This window comes from Dermacentor variabilis, chromosome 4 (genome assembly GCF_050947875.1).
Source record: "Dermacentor variabilis isolate Ectoservices chromosome 4, ASM5094787v1, whole genome shotgun sequence".
Classification (NCBI taxonomy): domain Eukaryota; kingdom Metazoa; phylum Arthropoda; class Arachnida; order Ixodida; family Ixodidae; genus Dermacentor; species Dermacentor variabilis.
In genome coordinates this window covers 72618754-72646410 of record NC_134571.1, presented here as the reverse complement: position 1 = coordinate 72646410, position 27657 = coordinate 72618754, and the positions used below count along the sequence as shown (strand labels likewise).

The window sequence follows — 27657 nt, the reverse complement described above, 5'->3', positions numbered from 1 at the left end:
AATGTGCTGTTTTAGATCGATTTGCTCTTCGTAGTTCTCGTTTTTTTTTTTTTTTTTTGCAGCCTCACGTGTATGCTCGCGCGAGGAAACGCCGTTGGTGCGTATAGCGAGTAGTGCGAGGAGTAGTGCGTGCGAGTAGCGAGTATAGCGTAGTGCGTAACACGCGGAGTGATAAATTTTCGTGACCGAACCACTTGCGTTGCTTCCAAAGCTTCCAAAGTCTTTTTGTTTTTTATTTTATGCGTAAGCCGCGACTTAACAGCTGTTTGTGCTGCGCGCCGCTTATTCGAAGAACAAAACATGTTATAGCACAAGTCAGAAGTGCTAGACCAAGCCTAAAGGGCGTTACACATGCGTGGACTGTCTCCGACATTCACTATTGTCCTTCATACGATGAGACCTCAGTACTCACCGAAAGCATAACCCGATAAGCATCCTCGCAATTAGAGCTTCTTCGGAGAGGAAAATACGTGAAATGACGTCATCGTGGCGATAAAGCAGTCGAGACAGCCTATATCTAGAGGCACGCTGAGCGCCGCACAAACATAGGTGATGAAACGGCAAACCAATGCGTGCATCGGCCGCAAGGATAACAGGCACGTTAGCAAAATAGGAGGTTAACAAAAGGCATAGATGATGGGGCGTAGTGATAACGTATCTTTTTTTCGAACAAACAGTCCGAGGCACACTGCCGTTTCAAACGTGGACCTCAGGTTACAAGGGGCAAAAGCAACGTATTCAGGCCTTCACATCGCGGCGAAAGTTCTATAAACAGTCGGGCACGACTATTCCCGCGGGGGCGCCCACTGATAGCGAGGCCAGGCGTAGCGCCCAGTCGCTCGATGAAACAGCGCCGCCAAGACCGCACTGAGTGAAGTGTCACGGCGATAAGACGGCACGCAGACTGGCTCACTGACTGCTAAGCGCCAATGACACAGAGGGAAAGCGCAAACAAGTCTGAACGAAGATTATTGGCGCTGGGCCTTTCGAAAAAACCTGGAGGGACACTATGGAGAAGAACCAAATCTGTATGTACACTGCATTTCTGTAAATATGATCAATCAATCAATCAGTCATTTATTTATTTACCACGCCCAGGAACAGCCATGAGGTCTAAGTGCTGGCGCACGCATAAATCAAAAAAAAAAGAAGAAAAAGGAACGGCAAGGGAATATAAGTAAAGAAAACAAAAGGACATTGAATAATCTATAGATCAATCTTGAAGAGTGTGCATACAAGGCGCACGGTGATTACAAAAGAAAAAGGAAAAGGGCAGACAGTTGAACAATATGTGAAACTATGACAAAACAACGCAAAGCTCGGAAAAGAACAATGACAGCGAGTTATGAAAAATATCGAAATCATGAAAGTGTTATAATGACTGCATTCTGCGGACGGTTGATTGTTGGTGATGACAGGCAGGAACATGGAAAAGTCTATGTTCTCTGGTGATCTTGCGCGGCATGCGAAACATGATGCAACTGAGGAGTTCGGGGCAGGTGAGGTCACCGGTCAATCTCGCGCACCCAAGCGAGGAAAGCGGGGAGGAAGCGCGCCGTCTTCCGCCGCGCGCAAGGATCCGGGGAGATGGGAGGGTTGCGAGCGTGTTCTACTCCGCTGGCGGCTCGGGCAGCCGTGCGCGCCCGTCCGGGGCGCGTTTGCATGCAACACGTGCTAGGAAACCTCCTCCACAGTGCCTAGGCAGAGTGATATTCAAGGAACAAAGGCCCCCAGATTTTCTCTCGCACCCGCTCATACTCGCACCTGCGCAGAAACGCCCCGCCCCGCTGTACCTACTAGCAATTGTAAAGATGCGTCCGGGGCCGCTGTATACCGAAAACTATCTGCAACGGGGACAGAGTCTGCAGCGCGCTGTTATCGCGGCTTAGTTTGCGTTGATGCGAGAGGCTGCGCGAAGGTCAATTAGCTCACTCCTGCTGCCGCGCTTCCTCACTCCAGCGTTTTGACAGCGAGTTTCCGCGGTCATAGAGTGAGACGTGTTCGTTTGTCCGCGCGTGACACCATGCCTGTTAATTTAGTCAGCATGCCTATGTTTACAAGCTTACACGGCCGATAAAACTACTGTCCTTAGTTCGTATGGTTAGGTGTCTACTAATTAACTGTCGCAATCGATGCTTCGCCTTTCGGGAGAAACTGCAAAGTTTTTTTTATGTTTAGAACTGAGATTGAACAGCGCGAATAAGACAACGACACGAGGAAATATGTTACCGAGGAAGTGCAACACCAACCAATTCGAGCGCATCAGGAACATCACAAAGTGTACAGGATGTCCCAGCTAATATTAGCCAACGCGGTCAAAGAAAAAAATACTTACAAAACACGGTGTTGGGTACGATTTTAAGACCGACGATGTTCGGTCGTCAAACTTCTGACGACCGAACATCTTAGATCTCAAAATCTTGCACGGTAATTTCCTTTCTTTGAATACCTTGGCTAACGTTAGCCGGGACACATGGACACACAAAAACCTGCTACGTACAATACCTCCAAGGCACCGAAATTCAAGAAGTTGTTAAATTATGAGGTTTTACGTGCCAAAACCACGATCTAATTACGAGGCATGCCGTGGTGGGGGACTCCGTATTAATTTTGAGCGCCTCGGGTTCTTTAACGTGCACCTAAATCCTAAGTACACAATACACGAGTGTTTCTGCACTTCGCCCTCATCGAAATGAGGCCGCCGTGGCCGGTGTTGATCCTACGACCTCGTACTTAGCAGCGCAACACCAAAGCCAGTAAGCAACCACAGCCGGTGAAATCCAATAAGCAAATTTGTGCCAGGCTACAAACACTCTGACTAAATGCAGGATTTTTTAGATAATCATGCGAAACGGCATTGCATTTCATTGCACTATACCTTCCATCAGCAGTGTGCGTGCACATGAGAGCTTGACGAAGCATCCTTAACTATAACAGGCTCCTCTGCTTGCGTTCGATTTCCAGGACAGAGGCTTAATTAAACACACGTGTTGACGGGTAAAGTGGGCTGTGTAGTTTTAACCTGTTTTCTTTTTTCTTTTCGTTTTTGCGTTCGGTTTACTTCTCGGTTCTTATCAGCACAAAAAAAGGCGCACGCCTTCACGAAAAATCACCCAATGGCGAGTTCGTTCGCGGTTCACCTTTTCTGTCTTCCTGTCGCTTCTAACATATCCTTTGTTACGCCTCATATGCAGCGCGTACAGCCATGACGGAGTTTGTGTCAGCGGATACTTTCACTTCCAAGGCCACCAGCCAGCCGCCTGCGTGAGCTGTTCACTGTCGGCAGGTGTAACCACGCAACTACGACCTACTGAGATACGCACTTAAAGACTGCCGCCCGCATGTTCTAACCTAAAAAAAAAAAAAAAAGGCGCAGCTGAGAACACTTTAAGGATTGGCTTAGCGGTCGTACTTACGTTCGGATGCCGCATACGTGCCACCCACCTAACGACGTTTTGAATCCCTCTGCTGGAGAAATGCCGGCCGAATGTTTGTACAGCTCGCGATATTTTAATAGCGGCAATGAATGCCGAGTTTCTGGCGAGCGCTGCGTTTACAGCTGTCGAGTAAAAAAGTGCGATGTCACCATTCGACGGAAAGTGAAGAGACAATGGAAGAGATAACCTCTACAGACTCACATGCTGTGTGTTACGAGTACTGGGGGGGATCGGCACAGCAGATATGGGTTCATAAAAGAGATACACTCTTACCGGTGAAGTGAGAGCGAAGCGGAGTCGAAGCACGCACGCGGTAGCACGAAATCGGTACATATACGGTATAGCGTGGATTAACAAAAGCAGCGATGGGCACGCGCAAAACTTAGATCAACTTTTCTTTCTGTGCACAACGTGTACTGAGCGCGGCGCCATCAGTCCTGACTGAACACGTGCGGAATCATATATATATATATGGTCGCCAACCCGTGACGCACTCGAAAGACGGCGAAGAAATTCTCCAGACGAGATATATAACACGCTAGTAGAGCACCGAAGGTGCACTCGCAGACGCTGAAGATTCGTGCCTGATTAAGGAAGACAAAGCCTGCAGACCGTGACGTCACGAAGACACGGCGGCGCTGCCGTCAGATTCCACGCAGACAAAAAATAAAAAAATAAAAAAAAATCAAGTTGCAATGGCGTGACTGCCTGTAGAGAGGCTCGATTACTATGGTGAGGCCAAGTTTTGGAAGGCTACACTTGGAAAATGGCATTGTTCAAGGCGGAAAATTGCGAAGATGTGCCAACAGGAGCGTCTGCACCTTGTTTAATAAAAAGTAACCTGTCTATAGATAAATAAGTTTCCTGCTCTCTTATTTCTTTCCTGAACTGCTACAGTTCTCTAACACGAATTAGCGCAAGTTAGCAATTTGCCAGCGTGATACGTCGGCACGCTGTCTGAATGTAGTTCAGATGGGATCACAAGATCGAATCTAAATTGAAAGGCTGCTCGAGGCCACTTGTAAAGAACAGGGTTAAGTTTGCCTCGCTATCTTACACTTCTGTATACGGAAACCTTGCGAGCGAAGCTCGCCGTCCCCGGACTCAGTACTCGATTGAGATCACTATATCTCGGGGCGGTGCTTTCCGCTGAATCTCTTTAGTCATGCCCACTCGCTCACACGGGGTGATAAGACCCATCACTACAGGAAGTAACATGCGCTGCGTGTGTAACAACGAGGTGACCTTAAATTGCATCACCTGTACACACACTAATGTTTCTGTACATGGCTCCATATACCGGGTAACTGACTCTCACATACCAGGTGCGCAGCACCATCTACAGCGGCGGAGGAAAGTTGAATGCAAGACGTTGAAGGAAATTAGCACATTTAGAATACGAGGAAGGCAGTTACAAGAAATATACGGGGAGACCAAACTAACACGGGGCAAGTTTTAAAAAAAGGTAATGAGACAAAATGTGCAGAAACCACCGCCGACCATGATTGTCAATCTAAGCGAACAGCCCGAACGAGCGACCAAACGAACGAACGTTTTTCTTGGCGAGCCCAGCCATTGAACACCGACCAACCACAAAAACTGGCGAAACAGGCAAAGAAAGTTATTTGCTGTAAAAATTTAAACAGTCGCAGTTTCGCCCGAAAGGCGAAGCATCGATTGCGATTAGCAAACTAGCGGACAGCCATACGAAGTAAGAATAGTAGCTTTATCGGCCGTATAAGCTTGTAAGCAAAGGCACACTAACTAAATTAATAAGCATTGTGTCACGCGCGCACAAGCAAACATGAATAAATTTCACTCGATGACCGCGTAAACTCGCTGTCAAAACACTGCAGTGAGGAAACGGGGCAGCAGCAGCGAGCGAATGGACGGACCTTCGTGCTGCCGCTCGCATCAACGCCAACTAAGCTGCGAAAACACAGCGCACAGTGGCCTATGTCCCCGTCGCAGGTGGCTTTCGAGATAAGCGGCCCAGCCCGGCGCGCGCGGCCGCCCGGAGTAGTGAGCCCCCTCCCCGAAGCTTAGTGCGCGACGGAAGGCGGCGCGCTTCCTCCGCTGCGTGCGCGAGACTGAGTGCGATCGCTGGCTCACCCTTGTACTTTGTGCGGAACCTCACGACGACGCCGACGACAGAAATGCGCCTGGAATGTCTATACAAGTGCTACCGCAATAAAAAATAAAAACCGATAATTTCGGTGCAAATGAAAACAGCCCTATATGTTAGAAAACTCCTGCAGAAGCCTCGTGCATTTTTTGTGTTCTTATTGTTAGACGTGACTCGTACTAATTTTAAATTATGAAGTTTATTATGCCAAGATAGCACAGTAGGTTGTGATAGAGGGACGCCCTACAGCGGAGGGCTCCGGATTAATTCTGACACCATGGGGTTCTACTTGACCTACCCTTCGTACATATTGACGAGATTTTTAACTGTTAACTTCCTAAACACAATGTCAACACAAGGTTTGTAGAACACATTCGAAAACATCGCTGTTTGAGACGCGCTACCATGTGCGTTGGTTTCGCACGGTCCCTGTATAACTGTGATGCCAGACTGCTTGAAGCGTCACACTGTGGCTTTAGTATACGACATACAGTTTAGATTGTGTGCGCCTTATTTACTGAATATAACTTGAGGGGCATTAGTTAAAACGTATTTCTTCGGTCAGCTTACTAACTCATCCCACCCCTCTTCCCCCTTCCACTGGGACAATGGGGACGCCGAACTGATGCAATGTGGCATGCAATGAAAGCGACAGCCTTTGTGATGCATTGCGATTGCATTTAGTTCCCCAGCGATCACCTAGCGCTCACCGCAGGCGCCAGAAGTGCCGGCCGTTATGCGGCGGGACCATCGCGTTTCAATCGCTGAGCACTGTCTGTGTTCGAACATTCCGCAGGCGCGCTTAGTTGCAAATATGTGTACGCTAGAACTACGTTAACAAGAGAGAGAGAGAGAGAGAGAGAGAGAGAGAAAAGGAACCTCTGACGCCGGTACTCGAAAGAGTTGTAAAAACAAGTGAGAAATGCTAATCGCATTAAAGGCATACATTCCATAGATCGGCGGGCAAGCTAAAGGCCTTGAAAACCAACCCGCACTGTTCACCGCTTGTTCACTGGATTCATCGCGCTGCGAATACAGCTCGCGAAACGAAGATGGAGCGTGATCGCAGCTCCTGATAGAACAGCAAAAAGCACTCTGAAGGTAAAAAAGGAAATGATAAAAAAAAACAATTACAAAATAAAGGAGAAACGACGCCCATTTCGGATATCTCTCTTCAGGCAGCACTGAGGAGAGATATCAGCGCTGCTATCAGTGGCGCATTACGGAAATCGTGCTCAGAGGACGGCGACAAAAATGTGGGCGATGGATTGACTCGAGTGGATCGGCCAAAAGTGGTGCAATATTACACCGTATGGCGAAAGAGAGGGGTGGGATTGAGAGGGAGAGGATGAGAGGGGGGTCGGGACCGCTCCTGTAGTGTCGACCCGCTTTTGTCCACGAAGTCGAACGTGCGGTCTACTCGAACTAACAAGTTATCGTTATCCGGCCACGAAAGACACAGTGTGGAGTGCCCCTCTATCAGGATACATGAGCAGGCGTTAATCGAGGCAGCTCCATGAGCACGACAATCTGTGACACGCGAGCGCACAAGTTTTAGCTTCGGTATACTGCTAACTTCTACGAGTATCAAGGTTCTTCCTTTTTTATGTTTTTTTTTTAAACGCAACAGATTTTTCTTTTTATTTCGCTGTGGCAGGCAGCCTAATTCTAGTCATTGAACTCCAAGAGGCGGAAATTACTTGCACAATAAATGGAAATGCACAAATGGCTAATTAACAAAACTGCACTAAATAAATGTCTATTAAATGACTTTGCGGCAGATATTACAATTTACGAACTGTTGCTGGTGAATTCATAAGTTCGTTCCTAATTTCATGTGAAAATGTCTAAGGGAGGTTAAGTGCCTACACGGGGCGCTCTTCAAAATAGTATGAGCTTACAATGAGATTACTGCTACATGTTCGTACCGTTTTCAGTATCTACGCTACTATAGGTCACGCATTGTCAGAAATACATCTTCAGAGCTTATTAAGGATTATTTAGCTCTCTTTTTTTTTCCTCTGTCAGGAGGTGCCCTAAACACATTAACACGCTAAGGCTAAATGGGCGAGTTGTCGCTGCACACCTCCGAATGGCGCAAAAAAAAAAAAAGAAGAATAAGAAGGAAACAGCGGACGCACGCACGAATTGGTCGTTGGCTTAAGCCCGTCCCGTGTTTTCTGCATCATTTACATGTATATGTCCTGATCCTTAAAATGCTTACAAAGTGCACAGCGTCTAGCTCTCTCAAAAAGCGGCTACAGAAACCCTGTTGTCTTTCGAGTGATTTCGTTGCCTACAATAGAATTTCTGTCGATATACGAGTGACTATACGCAAGCCTTTGTTGATTATACATTGATTGCAATTAAACAGACCGCTTTATCTTTGAAGTAAATTTACCGGGACACGGTTTGAAGCGATCAGGGATACGACTTCAGCAGGTTCATTCTGTTGATGCACAGTAAGGTTGCAGATGTGCCGTGTTAATAATAAATAAATAAAAAGCCTCGCCAGGAGCGGTTTATACGGGCTACCGAGGTAGCGGGAATCACATCACTCTGCCACCTTTAATACGTTGTAATACGGCTCAAGTTTCTAAGTGCTCCCCAGGTTTCATTCTATATATGTGTAGACGCATGTTCGTGTTTTTGCAGTCTAGTTCTAAATTTTATTTATGTATTTACACAACTTTTTTATTCAATTTATTTATTCAATTAGTTAATAGAAGACTCCTTTGCGTGCGCTTGCGTAAATGTCTCCTACGAAACCGCGCAATGAAACGCCAATAAAATGACGTTTAACGTAAGGATTCTCGTTTCCGCGTGCAACGTTCGTGCTCATGGCGCTCCAATGCGCTAAAGAATACCTAACCGATACTCAAACAATGATCGAAGCGGAGGTGCGACTTCAGAAGTCGCTCGCCAAAAGCGCCAAGTAGATCTTCCTGTCGAAAAGTCTGCCCAGATGCACTCTGTTCACTGCGGTGCAGAAGCAAGAACTGACACTCGTGAACAGGAATACGGTGTCCCGTTCCCCATTTTATTCGTTTTTGTTGTTGCCGACTGATACATATTAAATATATATTGGTCACCGTTGCGTACTCGCACCGTCACTTGGGTTTAGCGACATGAAATGTTCCCGCTTTGCGATTTGCAATCAAATCGACGCGATCGGCAATCAAAGGAAACCTCATAATCGTAGAATTGAAAAAAAGAAAAAAAAAAGTCAGCAGACTTCAGCGACTCTTTCGACTCTGAAATGATCTAATGCAGCACCTATTCCCCGGACTTCCCCTGATGCCCCCAACTTTGTGCGAAACTAATGCAATGCTATGGAATCTACTACTCCAAGTGCACGCAACAATAACGACGTCTGTTTGACGACAGCGGCGGTACAACGATGAAGGCGGGGCTGCAGGACGACTACGAAGACGGGGAATATCCCGACAGCGCAGGGTATACGGCGCAACGGAACTGACGAATGGACGGAGCCAACCGAGTTTTATGACGTCAGAAAACTGGTCACAGCCAACTGTTATTGCGTCACTCGCGCGGGCCGCATCGTATAACGAGGTCGTGGTGCCTGAGGACGTACAGAGCCATGAGACGAAAGCGAGGCTTATAGCAACAACGACCACATGCTTCGAAGCGGTCGCGGTGCAGGCACTCAGAGTCCGAAGCCGGGGGTTCACGATGCGGAAGAGCGTGAAAACACATGCCATACACGGAAAACATACAGGACAGCGCTAATTTTGTGCAGTTCCGTTAATACGAACCCTATACTACTCGCGTCCTCTTACTGTTTTTAGTATATTCTTCTTGAAGTTAAACCTGAGTAATTGAAGAACGATAACGCGGTGTATAACGTTTAGCACGCTTAAGGAGCGAAACGTGAACATAAAAATAATCTAAGTCTATAAGTCGGCGCACGGCTATAGCCGTATACCAATAACCGCGTCGAGGGAGTTTGCAACATGTGAAAAGTCCCAACGAGTTTCCCGGAAAGTAGCTTTTCCGACACGCGTGCGTCGTATATAACATGTACTAGACTCCACCATACTTTACCCGAACACGCTTTAAGCGCATTTTATCCCTTTCCCGTGCACACGTTGCTGGCAATTTCCGGTTGGGGTACTTTGAAACTGTGAGTCGATATTGGCTCCTTACAGCTTGCGTTTGTCAAAATTAAGCTGCTCGGTTTGCGTCTCGATTGCGGGTCAAGCCTGACAGCGACTGTGCCATGTACACAATGCGCGCCATAACCACCCGATGCCTCGGACGAAGAGTCGGAAGCAGGCCCATACGACCAGCGACACGCGTATACACATCGTACGAATCGGATGCATAGGACGAAAACGCACGGCACGGTTCCACGAGCCATCCGACGTGCGAGCAGTCGTACCAACAGCCGCATCCAACCCGTTTCCAGCTGGTTCCAACGGGCTCACCCTATCGGCACAGCCATCTCCTAGGCACGTGCGTCACACGCCGAACCGGACTCCGCATGGCATGCGGCAGGCATCTCGGCAATTTGATGCATAGTACGACGCCGAGTTCGCTACGACATGCGACGTGCCTGAAAGACAGCTGTTCCCACTGTTGGGATTTGTTAGACGCGATGTTGAACAATCGTTGGATGCGGCTGTTTGTACGGCTAGTTGAACGCCGTATCGGACTCCCAAGTCGGTATACCGCGTGTCCGGCTTTACCCACGCGTGTTTCGCGCTTTACAAGTGCCCTTCAGAGCGAAAGTTGTATCGTAAAGAAATGTGTAGGAGATTCCTTCCTTTCTTTTTATTAACTGCGCAGGGCGGCAAATCTACGCACGCGACTAGGGTCATCCGTGTTATATAGTATATAAGCACAACACAACGTTTATTCTATGTCGCTCGCCAATGACGGAAGTGTAGGCAATCCTGGCATTGAATGTTTAACGAAGGGAGATGAACTGTATCCGATATATATAGGGAAATGGGAATGAATGGTATGCAGACGACACATTTGACAGCATGCAGTGTCGCCTGAGTAGCAGCTCTCATCCCCAATAGCACAATCCGGCGCGGATGAGGCTCAAAAAAAAAAAAAAAAAGCGAACGAGCAAGACTGCACGTGCAAGAAGTAATGTGGTGAGAGGCGATTACTTTCACCTTCCCCTCAGGCAGGGATCGTTTGCAGTGAGATAATGTGACTCACGCAGACAGATGAGCGATCATACGTGAGTGAGCGCGCGAAGTGGGCATAGCGTCGCTGACGCCCGATTAAGAGGAGACAAAACTTGATTTATTTCTCTCTAGCGCCAACTGTTTCGGGTTGGGTATGCGGCCGTTCATGACCGTGTAATTTAGACCATACATAGTTGTCGCTTTTGTACCTTGACACGCTTTATCCAGGCGGAAAAATGCATTTGGTGTCAACGATGGGAGTACATAGACCGTATGTAAAGCGGCCGTACATACGAGTCTTAAGAAGTGCCAGGCGCACACACAAAAACAAACATCTAATTCGACGTTTCCGCAGCTGTCTGGTCTTTATCTCTAGACAAACGCCTGTTCAAGGCCGAAACGCCAAATTAAATGCTCGCTTTTGTTTTCGTACGGGCGCCTGCACTTCTTACGACTTATGAACCACCGGTTCCAAAGAAGAATTCATTCAATCACACATGCATACAATATATATTACATATATACAGATAGGCAAAGAACAGTATCAACATTTCGGCTCGACGACGGCTGAAGTTCACCTCTTTACAGGAGACTGATTATTAGCACTTTTGTGCAGAAGAAAAGCTGCACAGGCAACATGTACCACTTAAAAGTTCTATGTCGGTTACATAAAAAAAAAAAAAGAGATTTTGCGTCAGTGTCGGCGCTAGTACAAAACAGACAGGATAAGGCCGCAATATATAGTGTGTTAGCATACAACTTAATAACCTAACGGTAAGAGCGCGAATCAGGAGGCATACAAAGGCGCACACATACGCCAGAGACAAAAGCTATAACACACAGCGCCGCAACTGTAATAACGTTATAGTTAATAGCGCGCGTTCTCATATTTAACATGACTAAACCATTTAAGCCACACTGCTACAGTAAACTGTGGATAACAAAACAAGCTATTCATCCACGTTATCACAACAACAGGTAACACATAAAGCGCGGAGCTCTCAAAAGCGAGAATCACTCATGAGAGAGAGATATCGTAAGAAGTATACGCACCGCTGACTAAAGCGGGTACAGACGACTGCGTCGCCAGTAACAGCCGCTCACAGCCCAACGATCGAGACCGTCGCACTCTCCAGGCACAATCGTTTATACTTGCGGCCAATGACGCCTGTTCGGGAGTCTCCGCGGTCTCGCAGCGTCGCGGAGAAGCTATCCGTTCGCGCGCTCGCACTCTGGCAATACCACTGCCAGCAAACTGTCCGGGCAAAGTGCTTTGGCCGACCGACAGAACGAAAGGCGGCGACCTTGTCGACAACCCTAAATGCTCTGGGAGGACTAGGGAAGCGCACCCCGAGCTCAAACAGACGCCTGACAAATCTACTCTCCGCCCCCCCCCCCCGCTCCCTCCCCTCTCCCGCTTCTGGGTCATCACACCGTCGTCAGCTCGCCTTCGACTCACCGCTGCGGGCCTGATAATGGCAAAGAAAACAAAAACAGACGGCTGACCCTTCAAGACCGGACGCCGCGGCTTCGGGACGGGCCTGAAGGAAGTCTTCGCTCGACTCGACGTCGTAAAAGAGAACTGACCACACGTCGCTCCTTCGCGGGCCAGCCATAAATGAGAGAGACGGAGGAAGACACGAGCGGTGACACGTGGCTGGCGAGCAACGCGTGTCGTTCTCTTCGGAAAGGAATGATGGCAAGAAACCAGGCAAACGCACGATGAAAAAAAAAAAAAAAGCACGAAGCCCCTGTGGAGCGAACATCCATCAAAACCGGGGAGTGAACGATCTCTCTCTCTCGAGAAGCTAGGCTACGTGTGAGGTGAAGAGAACGCCCGGGCAAAGGCTAAAAAGCGATTCTGGGAGCAAGAGAAAGAGTGAAGGAAGGTGCACATGCGGCCATGGCTAAACAATACAACGCGGGTGAAGAAATTGAAGCGTGATGCGGGGCGCAAGGGCCGACAAATAATGCGCATGACGTCTGAGCAAGAGTCAAGAATCCGCGCTGCGCTTTACGGGAGGAGCATTGCTCGGGACAGAATTTCTGCGCGACTCGAGGGCATGCCACAACAACGACACTATTATCACAGTGGGTTTCCAAAGAAAAAAGTTATGCGCAGCGCGCGGTGTAGGTGTACATATACACTGTGCGCTGCTAGCGACTGCCCGGAAATTGAAAATTTCTCATACCGTCGTGCAAAATTGAGAGGAGGCTCAGGCATATACGCTCACCTCATATTTTACGACATGTGTGAAGCGAACGTGAAGGAAGGGAGGGCACCTCCGCAAATATTAACACCGGCTTCCGGACCGCGCGCGGCAGTAATAGATTCTTGGCGTAACAGTAATAAGACCCTGACCTTGGACTAGTCGGTTAGGCCGCACAAATAAAATCGATTATGTCCGTCCAAACGGCTATCACCGAAGCGAAGGTACCAGCGAGGGCTTAGCGTCTCCCCTGCCCTCTTTTCTATTTTTCAGCGCACCCACTTCTTTGCTTCTATCTTTTTTAAAGGTTACTAAAGACACGTTCAAGACCAAAAAGCTCAGTAGTAACATAGAGACACACAAAAAAGGACATGTAATGAGAAGCCCTTTATCAAAGTGAAGCAACACATCACAGTTGCCCAAGGACTCAATGCCACCGTTTGAGCACTGAACGCAAGCGAAAATGGAAGGAAGGAGCTGCGGGAAGGAAGATACTAATCCCTTCAAATAAGGGTAGCGCGCCATCGCGAAATTGAAAAACGAAGCATACCATCAGACGGCTGGCCTAAAGCCTTTATAAACGTTCGCGGTTTTCGTTTCTATGGGCGTTGAAGGACGAACACCTGAAGAACATTTTTCTCAGAAACAGGCAGAAAGAATGACGTGGGCTCTATGAAGGGATTACAGCGTGGCAAAAACAAGCACACGACACTGAGATGAGGCCACGGCGCCCGCAAATTTCTCGAGGGTTATAATATTGGACGACTTTTGCAATCCGTTTGGAAATACATCACGCGAGAATGCCTCGTCTTTTTTTCTTTGCTGTACCGTAATTATTGAAGGATCACCAAAGCTTTCCACGGCCCATTGGGGGCGAGCTCCACCAGTGGAAAAGCTGGCGCTGCCGTCGGCGTGAGGTAGTATGAGAAATCACGTGGACACAGCGGCCGCGTCGGCGGCTTCGGAGGCGCCGAAGCAAGCTGAAAACGAAAGTTTAAAGTCCCATCTGCGCTGCGGTTCTGATTAAGGGGGGACGTTTTCCCGCTTCGGGCGTCGACTTGACAACACTTGAAAGCACTATAATAAGTAGTGGCTGCCTTTGAAGGCATCCAAAATGGTACGCTACTGCTCGGTGCAGCAGTGCCGGACGTACGCAACGGAGCCCGGTGTGAGCCTGCACACGTATCCGCGGGACAAGGAGCCCCGTGAAGGTTGGATCGCGAAACTTTAGAACCGGCAAACAGCCATCGGCTACAACTCGGGTGTGCAGCAAGCACTTCCGCGAGGAAAATTTCTGCTACGGCGTAGGGGCTGCTATGTTCAGTGAGTAGCTTGCTGAGAATACCGATCAACATACAGTGCGTTGCAACTTGAGAAATAACGCTATTTAAATGTCCAATGATTAAGAGGAAACGAAAAAAAAGAGACTGAATCGTCGCGACGGCACGTCACAAGTCGCCGTAGGCGTCGAAGTCCCTACTTATAAGTAAATTATTTTTGAACAGGCCTGAGCGTCCACGCAACAATCGTTGCTTGTGTACTGTCAAATGCTCATGTGCTGCGGTCTAAAGCTCACGGCACGGTGCGAGAACGCGCTCGCAGGCGCGGACATGCATGCAGACGCGCAGTCGGTCGCTGCGAACCCGTGCGATCGCTGCATTGAGGCTTCATACTGTTATACTCCATTATATAGACAGCTAGCCCACTAAGAACATACTTTGCATAGTTTGTTCTCAGCGATCGCCTACCTTTCAAGCAAGAAACCGATTCGGGGGACTCCATCGCGGCGACGGCGCGCAGTGGGCGTTCACTGTACGCATTCGGTAAAGAGATAGCGTCAGTAAACCATTCTGTGCTTTCTGTTTGCTCAAGATTATTATTTTTTATAGTAAGGAACTTGTGTCGTTTTGAGAGTATATACAGAAATGTCCAGAGGGGGGGGGGGGGGGGCTCCCGCGTGGTGTTTTTATCGAGCGCCAACAGCCAAACCTATGAGGAGCGCGTCGCGTCATCCCTCATACTACGCAAGCGAGGCACTTCCGACAAATGACGACTCCGTAAGTTGAATCGGATGTATTGCCGGCGACTCCGCCGGCAATACATCCGATCCCACCGTTTCATTCGTTAGCTCTCTACCACTGTTCCAGTATATCAACGTGCACCCAGGACTTCCGTGTACAACTTCAAGATCACTCATATTTAGGCTGACTAAACACCACCTTTTGTTAATGAATGTCACTACGCCAGGCAATAGCGATAGATATCCTCTCCATTAAGAATCGTGTAGGCGAAAAAAAATGTGCGCACCCGGACTCGGCTACAGAAAAAAATACGGTCTGTCTATATTGAACGGAAACTAGGAAATGCCCTTCGCATCGTCATCGCATCGTTATGGTATGCATACAGAGTATACATGCAATAATCCACATTCTCTGAGAACGCCGTCTCCTTCTTCGTTGTTCCATACCGACAGGTATAGGAGAGGTCTGCCGGAGAAGTTTGGTGTCCGGCGTGCTCCTCTTGCCGAGGGGTAAGATGCGCACAACAGCACGTCGCAATGCGCAGGCGCCTCCCAAGCAGTGCTAGAAACTTTATATAAAGCCGCCCTCTGTTAAATACATCAAGAGCGCTTATGCTGCTCGCAGTGCGCTTTGAGCGTCGTTTTATGTGAAATTCATAAAAGGAGACGTTCGGATTTTCTTATCTTGGCAAATAACCAGCTTTCCCAGAAAAAAAGAAAAGAAAAGAAAAAGAATTACAGAAACGCGTGTAATCTTGAACGAATAACAGTCAAGTCCAGCGATATTTACCATTCCGTTTTTCCAGTGCTTTTTTTTTTTTTTAAGCACAATGCAAGTGCTCGAGTAACGTGCTTTGAAAAGGCAAGGGTTCCAAGCCTCGTACATCCCTATCGACTCCGAGAGGTCGTGCCTCCTTTAAGTGAACGCCAGGGAGCGGCTTTGCTCCGTATTCCTCTGTGCGAACTGACCAGTGTGCTGACAAGGCCCTCTACCAGAGAGCAGGAGAGAATGAGGTTGCCCCGATCATGTAGGGTATAAGAAAGCCAGCGAGACGCCACGAAGGAATCTCCTCTGCCCTTACGTGCAGGAGCACGCTCGCCGAACGTCCCTGCACTTTTTGCCTTGGAGCAGACCGCTCACCCGTTACGATGTATTGAACTTCTGTTGTTTGTTTTTACATCATCTCGTCTTCCCTGCCGGACCCTCTCCGGCGGTCAACCTGGTTGTAGTTCCAAGTAGGCGCTGCTGTAAGTCGCCGAAACCCCGTCCCCGCACCAACTGGTGGCAGCCTTAACAATACCTAGTGGCCCAAGCAGGTACACAACTTGGGTCACTGGGTCGGCGTAAGAGAGCAGACAGACAGAGACTCAAAACCGCTGAAGCAGCAAGGAATGATATTCGCATTAAAACAGCCTATAGTAACAGGCCTACTGAAAGACGAAACAGCACAGCGCATGTGTTGTTTCATCTTTCAGTGGTCCTGCTGCTACGCCGTCTCTCTCGGAAGGTTTGAAAAGTGCCGAACAGTCAACAATGAAATGAAAAAAAAAAAAAAAAGCTTTTATGATGATGTATATGACAGTGCCCTCCTGCACGAAGCCGGATCAAAGTGTTTGAGCACGCAGTGTGGTCGAAAATTTACTGACGAAGACAGCTATATATGCGCATATAGCGTGTGGGAATAAATAGCGCCGAAACCACAGTTTTGTTAGCGCGTCGCAATATCCGCGCACAAGTAAATGAGAATGTATTTACCCTATCCCGAGGCCTTCGGTTTTAACGGAAAGGCGAATGAAGATATTGACGGCGTCTACTCGGACCCATAGTGACTCCACTGTATTCTAAAGGAGCGAAAGGCTAAACTCAGCAAATTTGAAAAGCTCTTCCGACAAATAAAAGTTATTTGAAATCCGCGACATCACACTGACGTACAGGCGATGGTGTATCGGCACGAAATTTTAAACAAAAGAACTTTGTCCTTCATTTCATTTACAATACTGTAAGCCCTTGCGGGCTGTTACAGGAGTGGGGAAAACATTATGCAATACTATATTAAGCCCTTGCGGGCTGTTACAGGAGTGGAGAGAACATAATACAATACTATATATATAAAGCAGCTCTAAACGCCTAGTAATCCAGGCGTTTAGAGCTAGTAATCTAGGCGCTAGCTAGTAAATTCTAGTAATCAACCTATTCGCGTGAAATTAACTAAAATGGAGTTTTAAGAGAACACCTTATGAGTTTAAACTGATTTAATGTTTTTGTTCGGTATCCCATTGACATTCGCCGGCAATGAGTGGTATTAAAGGGCAGAGCCTAACGATTAGCGATCCTATTCTAACGAAGACTTTTCGAATACGCCCTAAATAGACGACCTTCAAAAAGTGCGCGCCCACTTCGATAAGGCGGACGGACTACAAAATCTGGTGGGAAAACAGGGCATGTTCCCGCTATTCCTATCGAGAATATATTCAGCAGTTCTTGACCAGCTGAGCTGGAGTCCGCGCACAGACGAAAAGTGTTTTAGAGCGCAGCTCTTTGGCGTCCGTTCCTGGGTTTCGCGTCGGCGTCGTCGTCGGCCTCGTAACCAGCTCCGCCCCCCTTTCATCCCCCCAGCGCTAGCAGCGACCGACTGATACCGCTGGATGCCGCTGACGCCGCTAGAGAGTCAAGATAACGTGACTGCATAGAACACCGTCGCCGCCATGCAGAAAGAGGAGGAAAGGGACCCCCCCCCCCCCCTGTTCTTGTGTGGCGGATAGGGTGCTCTTCAGTTGCCGACGCGCCGGTTATTCGTTGTCCCTGAAACCAACTCCGCAGCTGGGGTTGACTCACTATCGGCGTCAGCGGCATCAAACAGTCGCTGCTATCTCTTCCCTCCTCCCTTTATCGTGTTGTCCGCTTGCTGCGCGCGCTTCTGCCCCCATCGTTTGCCGCTGGGTGTACACGCCGCCCCCCTCCCCCCTCTTCCTGCGAGTCTCCGGTTGTCAAAGCGCCGGCTCGAACTTAATTCCTTTCTTCGCTCCTCCTCCAATGCAACCCCTGTGCGGTGGCAATCAGAGAGCCAGATCGGTGGCGGCTTGACATAAAGACAAACAGCAATTTCCTAACACTTATGCGGGAGAACATCCCGTTCCTCTCGCTCGTAACGCGTCCCACGGCTGTGACAACCTCGCGAGGCACTTGTATACATCTCGTCTTTGAGAATCAAGCATTGGTGTACCAAGTCGAACATATATCAGTCTATTTCTCCGACCACAAAGCTTCCTTCATGACTGTCAAGAACTGTTAGTGGAGTCTTTGTTAAAGGAATACGTGTGAAAAATAAAAAAAAAATTCTGTGATAGCGCATACATGTGTTGCTCGATTTCTTTGCCTCAATCTATCGAAAAGGTGAAACAGCCTATTTGCTGCGCTCAAATTTCGCATTACGAAGTAACGTAATCGTCGGCAATTTTTTTTGGTCTGTCAATGCAAATTCTAGACTAACTATAGCAAGTAAAAGCTGGTTGTTCCTGACGGAAGTGTAATCTTCGGCTGAGTATCGCTGACGTTAAACGCAACGCAATTTCCTAAGACGTTCAGGTTTCACTCTAAACCTGTACCGCAAGGACCACCACTTCTGAAAATGGCAACACGCGATTCGTCCTTCCTATGTCACAGAAGCGACTGTTCGAGATGTACATGCCGCCTCCTGACACCCGGTAAGATACTAATAAGTACAGGTAAATGTAATTCTACGCCACTGCTGTAGAAGTAAGTGTACTTGTGTGCTTTTTACGTCTCAGGGTTAGCAGTGCACAAAATTAAATATTTCTCCTTGAAGCGAGTCCTCTTGACGCGCGATTGCACGGCAGGGAGACCACGCGCGAACAAAGCTAAGGGTGTTACGACTGGCGTTTAGCGCTGTTGTAACCGGCGTCCCTTCCCGACAAATAATGCTTCATCGGCAAGCGTGCAGCTATGAAAGACCCTTCACGTTACATCGTCATTTTCTCAGGACCAGGGAGCTGGCGACTACGTCAGCGCCACCTGAGACCAGCAGTTATGTTCCCTATCTCCGACTGTTCGACCGCCCAGAGCTGACGGGCGAGACGGGCGCCTGCCCGGCCTAGCTGGACCCGACAATGACTGTGATGCGCAAACAAAGGAGCTCACTTCAAGGCGACAACAGCCGCAGCCCTCCGTGAAAGCGGTAATTACCGCGAAGACCACTCTACCTGAACCTGACACGCAGACCGTCACGCAGAGCCCACTAATGGATAAAAGGGGACAACGTCGAGGACTTCCGTGGGAACCGAGTCGACATCAAGTTGCCAGTTTGCCACTCGTTGCCTCGTATGCGGGGGCAATCGCGCAACACTGGAGGCGGAGTCCGGCGGAACGGTGCGACGTCAAGGGCGGGATTTTGCGGACGGTTCGACGATTGTGATTGACAGAGGAGAACAGCAGTGAATTTCCCCGACGAGAGAAAGGGGAGAAGGAAGTGCTTAAAAAGCGGATTTGAGTGTTGCGAGGCTGTGCTCGTGCTCGTACTGGGGCGCGATCAGAGATCGTTTTTCAAAACGCACGTTCAGCGGCTGACGACTCGGCGCGGCCTAAACTAATCGCGCGAGGCGAAGCTGAACGCAAACCGAACGTGCGTACACGTAATCGTACACGTAAACCATCATCATGTAATTTTGTAAATACATCTTCTCATTGTAGCCCCGAACCTCTCGATCAATCGGCACCTGGCACACCACCATCCATCGAAACTTAAATGGCCGCTCGGACATCGAATCACAACAAGGGGCGGGTTGGTAACAGATGACGCGTGGCGTGCGCCGCCCCTGCGCCGTTTCGCGCATGCGCTTGGTTTTCGCCGCTTACCGCACATGGCGCTGCGCGGAGCATGAGCCACGCAACCACGTGTTCCCTCTACCGAACTGTACATTCGTTGCGACTTAAACCAGGCACCGCACACTCTGAAGTTCAACAAATGGCCACAGAGGGCGAAAAATCAATCGAGGCGCGTTTCAGCGTAAGCGCGCAAGTGGAGCTATATACTATAATTTGGTCGCATACTTTAATTTGTGCTTTCTCTGCTATGGGCGCTAAAAATGCTGAATTTTTTACTTTACACAAACCATTAACATAAACAATCGAAGTGTCTAATGTTTTTTTTTTTTTACCTCAGGCAAATAGGCAGTTGATTTTTTTTTAAAGTTTGATTGTTGAAGCTGCTTTTTAGTCATAGCGTCAAGGTTTTTGTACTTGATTAACCACCGACAACCGACAGCCTATTGGTATCGATGTGTTTCCTGGCCGTTGGCGTTCGAACACTACGGCGGTAAAACATTTTCGAAAAGCATGCTGGTTATCGCCTGCGAGTCATTCATAGACTTGCTATAAAGAGGTCTACTCTTGGCAAAAAATAGTGCCTCATTTTGTTTAGGCGTTGATTATCATAATGAATGTGCCGGAGGTTGAGGGAGTACGCTTGAAGGGACGTTTTTATGCCGTTGATCTCCATAACATCGTAAGTACGCAAACCGATGTCACAGACCACCCGATGCATCATTGTGTGTTCTCGGTCATCGCTTGTTTGCTGTACGCCTACTAATTCTTCATTTCTTCTTCAAGTGTTGTATCCTCCTTTTGCCTTTGTTCTCTTGTGCTTCACTTACAGTATGTCGTTTTGTCAGCTGTAATGCGCATTTGCAAAACCAATACATGTTTGATAAGACGCAGTGGTTATCATAATTTCACAACACATGTATTAAGCTGGCATATATGGTTCAGATACACATGCCTGTATGCGGACTTGCACGACGGTGATGCGGAGATTAGGATAATTATGACACCCGTAAAGAAGAGGCAGCTGACGGCCGTAAGCTGTTGCGTTCTTTCCGCCAAACAACCCGGCCTGGTAGTGCTGTAAAGATGCTGTATTAAAGTGACACGCGGTGACAGGGAAATTATTATACTTAGCAGCCGACCGTAAGTTTTGTAGCTTAGGTCTTCTTTCTTGTGCGTTTGTGCTACCCTTATTAATGAGCCATTTCTTGACTATGTTCTTGACTATGTAACCGCGTTTGTGTGGATGCGTAGACGTGTGCTTTTTGTTGTACTTGTAAAGTGCAAATATAATATTGTCAAGCTTACTCAATCCTTGGTGTCGTGTGCGTTTATTCCAGTCGAGGCCATCGTGCCACCTGGAAACCGCACTCTGTCAGTAGCCCTACACGAAATGCAACAGCTGGAGCGCGGCGGCACAACTCGGGGTAACGGCGGCGTAATAAACGAAAAACCGCTCCGGATGCCCTTAAAAGTCAGTTCAGAGTGTGCCTTAACCCGATATGACTCAGCGCCACATATATTCTGCTGCGCCTCGATCGTGCTCCCGCCAGTTTGGTTGCTGTGTGGCAAACGTAGCGCCTAGCTGCTGCGCCTCGATCGTGCTCCCGCCAGTTTACGTTTGCCACACAGCAACCAAACTGGCGGGAGCACGATCGAGGCGCAGCAGCCAGAAACACAGTAAAGCCACAGAACACCTGGTAAAGCGGCAATACTGTTTCCGTTTCCTGTTGTACAGCGCCATCTGTGGTCGCAAACTTTAGTTCACGACGCCACCGCTACGCTTATTTCCGTTGCACTGTGGAAGGTACAGTTTTCCTTCTCTAAGTTTGTATAGGTGTTCTGTGCTTAAACCTTCTCCCCAAAAGATGAACAGCCGCCCATGGCAATAAGCCTTGCAAGCGTTGTTGAAAAACAGCTTCGCAAGGCGTCAGCACCAGAGCTGCTGGCACTGTGGCCGCTGCGCCCGCGCTGTGTGCGTGTGTGTGTTGGCAAACACATACATACATATGAACGAGAAGAAGAGGGGTAAACGAACGGCCATATTTTTGTTAATCCCAACCGTATGAAGCCAAGGAAAACATAGGGAAAAGTATTTGTAGCTTTAACTGAATTGCAGAAATCATTTATACAATTGAATTAAAAACACAAATAAGCTGACCTATACTTTCCTTAGCTTCATTATCTGTTGGCTGCTGCTGCCGCGAGCGTTGATATCTGATTTTGTGACCGAAGTTCGCACTAAGGCATGCATCGTACAGTCTTCCAAAGATACGCGTTGACGTTCTTGGTCTTGGACTTCATTGCACAAAATAGGGCCCTGCAACATTTTTTTTTTAAAGCACGACATAACTTGGTGAGAACGCTGTTCCTGTACATCAGGGCTGGGAAATTATTATTATTATTATTTTTTTGCGGAGTGGGGCGGGAAAAGAGGATTGGGGGAGTGGAAGGCTTATTAGGCACGAATTCTGGAGGGCCGGACCAATTTTCTGAAGTGTACCCACATCAACAAATTCAAATTACACGGGCATTTCTTTTGCTACTGGTACCGGTCGGAGTCTGTTGTGATTAGATTTAGAGATGTGTCATTTTAACACAGTAGATTGGCCAATGGCGAGAGCAATGGCTAGGTCTCCACAAGCGTCGAATAAGCACGGCGACTACTGTACTGATATGTTTCAACGTGACGGCTGAGTAGTACCTACGGCAAAAGCAAAACCAGAAAAAATGTCATCCTTGACGGATAGAGACACCCTGGTTGTGGTGCCATCTGGCGGCGGATAACGATAACAAGGCGCCGATAGTACAAGTCCTCAGATTAGCAGTACGACAAGTGCAGTTGTACTACAGAGGGTTAAAGTCGTTGAATAACTGCACCGAGGCTCGCGCAGCACGACCTCGAGGTCACACTTGACGCGTGATACGGGGGAAACAGCGTTGAGTGCAGTAGGAATGTCAAAGAGGACGGGAAGGCTGCGATATTTGAATGCCGATAACTCCGCTGATTCAAGGCGCATTCAATACCAAATATTCGCTAGAAAAAATGCCGGACATGAAGTGCACGGATATAAAGCGGCAGGTCGCAGTCCCGTAAAATTTATCCGTCTTCCTTCTACCCTGCGAGGTGAGTACGTTCGTCACTGAGAAAATCGCAATGAAAACTGCACGTCCCTCGAAGGCGTAATGTTCACAGGTCACCGTGTGTTCGGATTACTGCGCCTTGATGAATGAGGAGGCCGCCCAGGGAAGGCGCCACAATCACGAAAAAGCCCACGCAAGTTCTGTAGAGAGATAAAACTTTGTTATGTCCTTGATGGGGTTCAGGGGTGGCGGGGGTCGGGAGACTAACCCCCAATCCCCCCTTCCTCAGACGGCGGCCAGTCCTTGCTTTCTGGCGGCGTCTTCGGCCATCCGGACGGCCCAGAGCTGCTCCTCTGGGTCCAAGTTCTGTAAGAACCATAAAATTAGCCAAACTAGATTTTATTAGACCCCTCAGATCCAGTGTCCGGGTCTGCGGGGCCAGTGGCTTTCGTCCTTTTCGAAATTAAAACAAAAATGATAAGCTAAAATATTCAGCGGTGTGGGGCGCGCGACCAGTTTGTTTCCGTCGCTCTTCGAGCAGGTGGATACTGATTGCGGGTTGATACTGAATGATCGCATTGTCACCGACAAAATGTGCAGCACATTTCAAACGCCACCAGATAACTCGGCAATACATGAACGCCAGGAACCGCCATGCGAGTTTAAGTATGTATCTGTGTTTTAAGAAAACAAAAGATGCGTTTATCAGAACTGGAGAAATGGACGCTTTGTCTACACACATGGAGGTGCTAGTGTGAGACGTGCCCGTATTATCTACAGTGAAGTAGTTTTTCAGGTTTGTCAGAAACAAGTTGGTATCTCGAACTGACTTTAAGACGTATTGTGTCATCAGGCTTTATTCATTTATTATTATTATTTTGAGGGGCGCAAAGTTCCGAGGAGGTTACAGATTCAAATGCAATATAATCGTCTTATTTGTTTTGCCAGTGACTGAATTCTATATACCAACTGTAAACGGTGCTTAATAGGCGCCACTGGCAGCTCATTCTCCGTTATCACAGTGGTGGCCAACCAAGCCTGACATATACGCATGTTTGCATAATTTTATCGCGTAGAAAACATATGTTCTCGACAAAAGTTACAATTTGGCCGTCTTGAAGCGCTAATCTATCGCTTCATCTTAAAGGGGCACTAAACGCAAATACTATGTCGACATGGACTGTTTAAATACCTTTCCAGAAACCTCGCAACGCTTGTTTCATGCCAAAAAAAAAAGGCTTAGTTTACGAGAAAATTGTATCTGAGGGGTTCGAATACATTTTTGGAAATTCAAATCTCCCGCCACCCAACTGGGGGAGTGGTGACGTTGCATACGTCATCACTGCCTTTGCTGCCGTCGGTGAGTAAAACGGCGCCCGACAGACGGCGGCACCGAGCGAAGACAGAGCGGCGGATTCGCCGCTGCAGCTGCTTTTTGGTCAAGTGGCGTAGACCGTTCGGGCATCCCGCGACATCATATGGAAGTTGAATTCTCTGCTAAATGTAGTTTGAGCGAGTTTCGCGAGCCAGCAAAACCATCGCAGCACTACGCGATCAGGAAAGTACTGAAACGCGAGAGCGTGGGCGGCGCAAAGTCGAGTGAAGAAACCTTTCGACCGCCCACGTCGTTGTCAACGGTAATTTCAGTGACTTCTTTTTTCTAAACATGAAATGGAACTGGACAAGTAGCATTTTATTCCATCTTATAGTACAATACGAGGATGTTCTTTCTGCAACGAGTAGTTGAGTAGTAGTGACAGAATTTAACTGCAGGAGTGCTTTCGTCATCGGGCAAGTGCTTGAATGTCCCGGGGGAGTCTCTAATCATGTCCTGCCTGCACTTATCTCGATTTCTCGACTATTAATGCTCTGTTCGCGATAATATTGACGCCTTAGAGATTCTCGAGCACTAATCCATCACTTTAGCTTGACTTAGTATTTTTCTTTACTGTCCCCTTAACATAATGTTTTCTCTGGTTAGGGTGTAGCAACGAAATGTATTTTGTTTTGGTTTTAGTTTCGTTCCACTGAAAAAAGTTCCGTACCGGTTCTGATCCAGAACAAAAAAAAAAAATACGTAACGGTTCATAACGGTTTTTTCGCCGCCGATCTGCTAGAGCACCGAGCGGCAGGCTTAGATTAATGGAGCGCTAGATCGGCTATCGATCGCACTATCCCTGCCTGAGATACGCGCTAATTCTGACATTGCCTGACGTCGGTTAATTTGTTTCGAACTGGCGACTTTCCCCTTGAACCGAAAACCAATAAAAAATATTTCGGTTTCACTCCGAAACTAAATAATAAATAACGTTTCGGTTATGTTTTCGTTCCGGTAAAAAAATACTGTTCTTTTTCGTTTTCGCTCCGTTCCGACACACTGGCTCTGGGTTCCCTTTACACGTACTTGTGTGCACGCATTCAGCGAGCCTTGGGTAAGCTGTCCACGGTTAGGTTGACCAAGAATATCAGTCAGTTGACTGCTCCTATAAGACGGCGTACTACGTTGCGCCTGCTGTCGAAAGGATGTTCTACATCCGCCGTACTGGTCATGAATGGCGCACCATGGCTATAGTCCCAGCAAGTAAGTAGCCAAGAAATCGAACGGAAGGACTACCGTAGGCGATTGGGCAGAGCATAGCACGTGTAATGCCGACGGCCACAGCAAGCCAAAACTCCGGTGAGTAATTATGAACATCAGTTGGACCTTCTTTTTTTTTTTTTTGGAAGAAGAAGAAGAAGAAGAAGAATTCGCAACAGCTCCGATATTACACGTAATGAAAGATGATTATCCTCTGACATGACAGTTAGAAACTTTATAGATATATAAAGTAAGAAAGACCCTTCAGAAATTGAAAAATCTACATACCCTCTGAACACATTTGGAAAAAAAAAGAAAACATCAAGCAATATATCGAACACGAGTTGAAGACTCCACAATTTTCTAGACGCGGTGGCAAATACAAAGCAAATCGTCTCTAGTGGAAGTCTAACAACAAAAATGTGCACGCACGTGTGTGCCATCTCTCACGTACGTGTGTTAATCCCCTTAAATTTAAATTCCAACATCGCTGTGATAGCGAAAACAACGCTGTGATGCAAATTCTATCGGCAATTAATTAAGTTACCACACCTCTAATGACAGCATTCCCTGAAGCGAGCATTGACGTGTGCATGACCTCTGTTGGAGATTTAGACGAGGGGTATCTTTGGATGCCTCACATATTTCATGTTCGCATTTATGCGCTCACTTAAGCGGACTTGCAAGGTCCGTTGCTTTCCTGCCGCAACGACTGAGTTGCGTTGTACCTTTTCGCAAGTCGGAACGGCGGGAAATATGGGAAGACAGGTACTACTGTTTAGCTTTAACGGAATCTCTCCCCAACTCTTAACTAAGGCAAAACTGAAGCCCGCAAACGGGGAACAATGAAAATATATTCCAGGAAGATAACAAAAGCGACACTTTCACATCTTAATTTTCAGTAATGTCGCCAACAATTGGCGCAATTGTAGTCTAATTTAAGGTTGCGCTTTACCTGTCGGAATGAGCTGGGATGGCCGACGTTTTCGCAAGCCACGTTACTAACTGTTCGCCCTGCACTCAGAAACGCTCACACCTGGCACCTGGAACATCTTATTTCTGACTTGTGGTTAATTGTAGCCTGTCACCAAGGTTAATCTAGAGATTGCGACATTGAAGTATCTGGCACTTCTTCGCTTGACTTTCTGCACGGGATGCTCATCGCAGCGGCGAATGGAAGAGGGAAATCTACGACGCTGTCGACAAACGACCAGGTAGTGCGTTCAATTTGGCACCCGCGAAGCCAGAAAACGACCGGAGACGCCGCGGGTTGCCACACAAGCAGTTCACCAAGCAAAAGATTTGCCCCTCGAATTATTCTAAGACTTGAACCGCAGCCAGCCCTGGGCCACGCGCTTTAAAGTTTAAAAAAAGGACGCGCGCTCGGCTCGCGCTGGGGCCCGGCGCACACTTAAGCCCATGAGGTATCAATATCACGACAGAAGAGACACCGGTAGGTCGCCGTTCACCCAATTTACGCGGCGCAAAAGGGTAGAGCGACTAACACGGCAACGTGCGACTCCCGCCTGTTCAGCACGGGCTCGTAGTACGGAGCTGTAGGGCGCACGATCAGATGCGAACAGTGCAGCAAGCTGTTCACTGAAAATAACAACCCACTAGGAACAAGCCCCAAACAACGGTGCGTGAAAGAACGACACTTGTGTTCATTATTATTTTTTTTTTTTGTATCTCTCTCTCTCGTTTACCTGCCGCGCCGCAGGGCGCCGGCCGTTTTAACAGGCGCTGCACCGTTAAACGCTAGATTGAGGCGAGAAAACATAATTGCGGAATAGATAACAGGCGAGGTAAAAGAAGGAATCACCAAGAACACGGGCTCGCGTTCCTGTTCGCGAAGACAGCTGCGAAGGGGAATAACCGTGCTATCCTAACGGTGCGACAGGAACTTGGCGACTTCCGCGATTATAAATTTACGCGCGCTCAGTAAAGGAAAACTGGCATAAACTTGCTTTCACGTACCGATAAAAAGGGGAACCTCGAACGATTGTCCTGCTGTCTCCGCGGTCCTCGAAGGTGACGACGTCTGACGCCTTATCCTTGCGTGACACCAGGTTATAAGCCCGGCGTTTCGGCGCAAAACTGTGAGCACACCGCCGCAGCAGTCCTCCCTGTGAAGACCGACCACATGGCGATCACGATGCACTTGTTGCTGGTGCAGCCGACGGCTGTTGCGCGCCTGGAAA

At 48.1% G+C, this 27657-nt stretch overlaps 1 protein-coding gene across 5 annotated transcripts in view; it reads right to left on the bottom strand.

Moving 5' to 3' along the window:
- Positions 1 to 27645, bottom strand: part of NaPi-III (Na[+]-dependent inorganic phosphate cotransporter type III) — an 88666-nt gene extending 61021 nt beyond the window's left edge. For 3 of the 5 annotated variants that reach the window (XM_075689453.1, XM_075689452.1, XM_075689456.1), the window contains exon 1: positions 27434 to 27645. The gene's annotated coding sequence lies outside the window, so the exon portion shown is untranslated. Of the gene's footprint in view, positions 1 to 11777; positions 11970 to 27433 lie in introns of those variants that run through there. The other 2 variants (XM_075689457.1, XM_075689454.1) reach the window with 2 other exon arrangements.
- Positions 27646 to 27657: the final 12 nt, after the last annotated feature.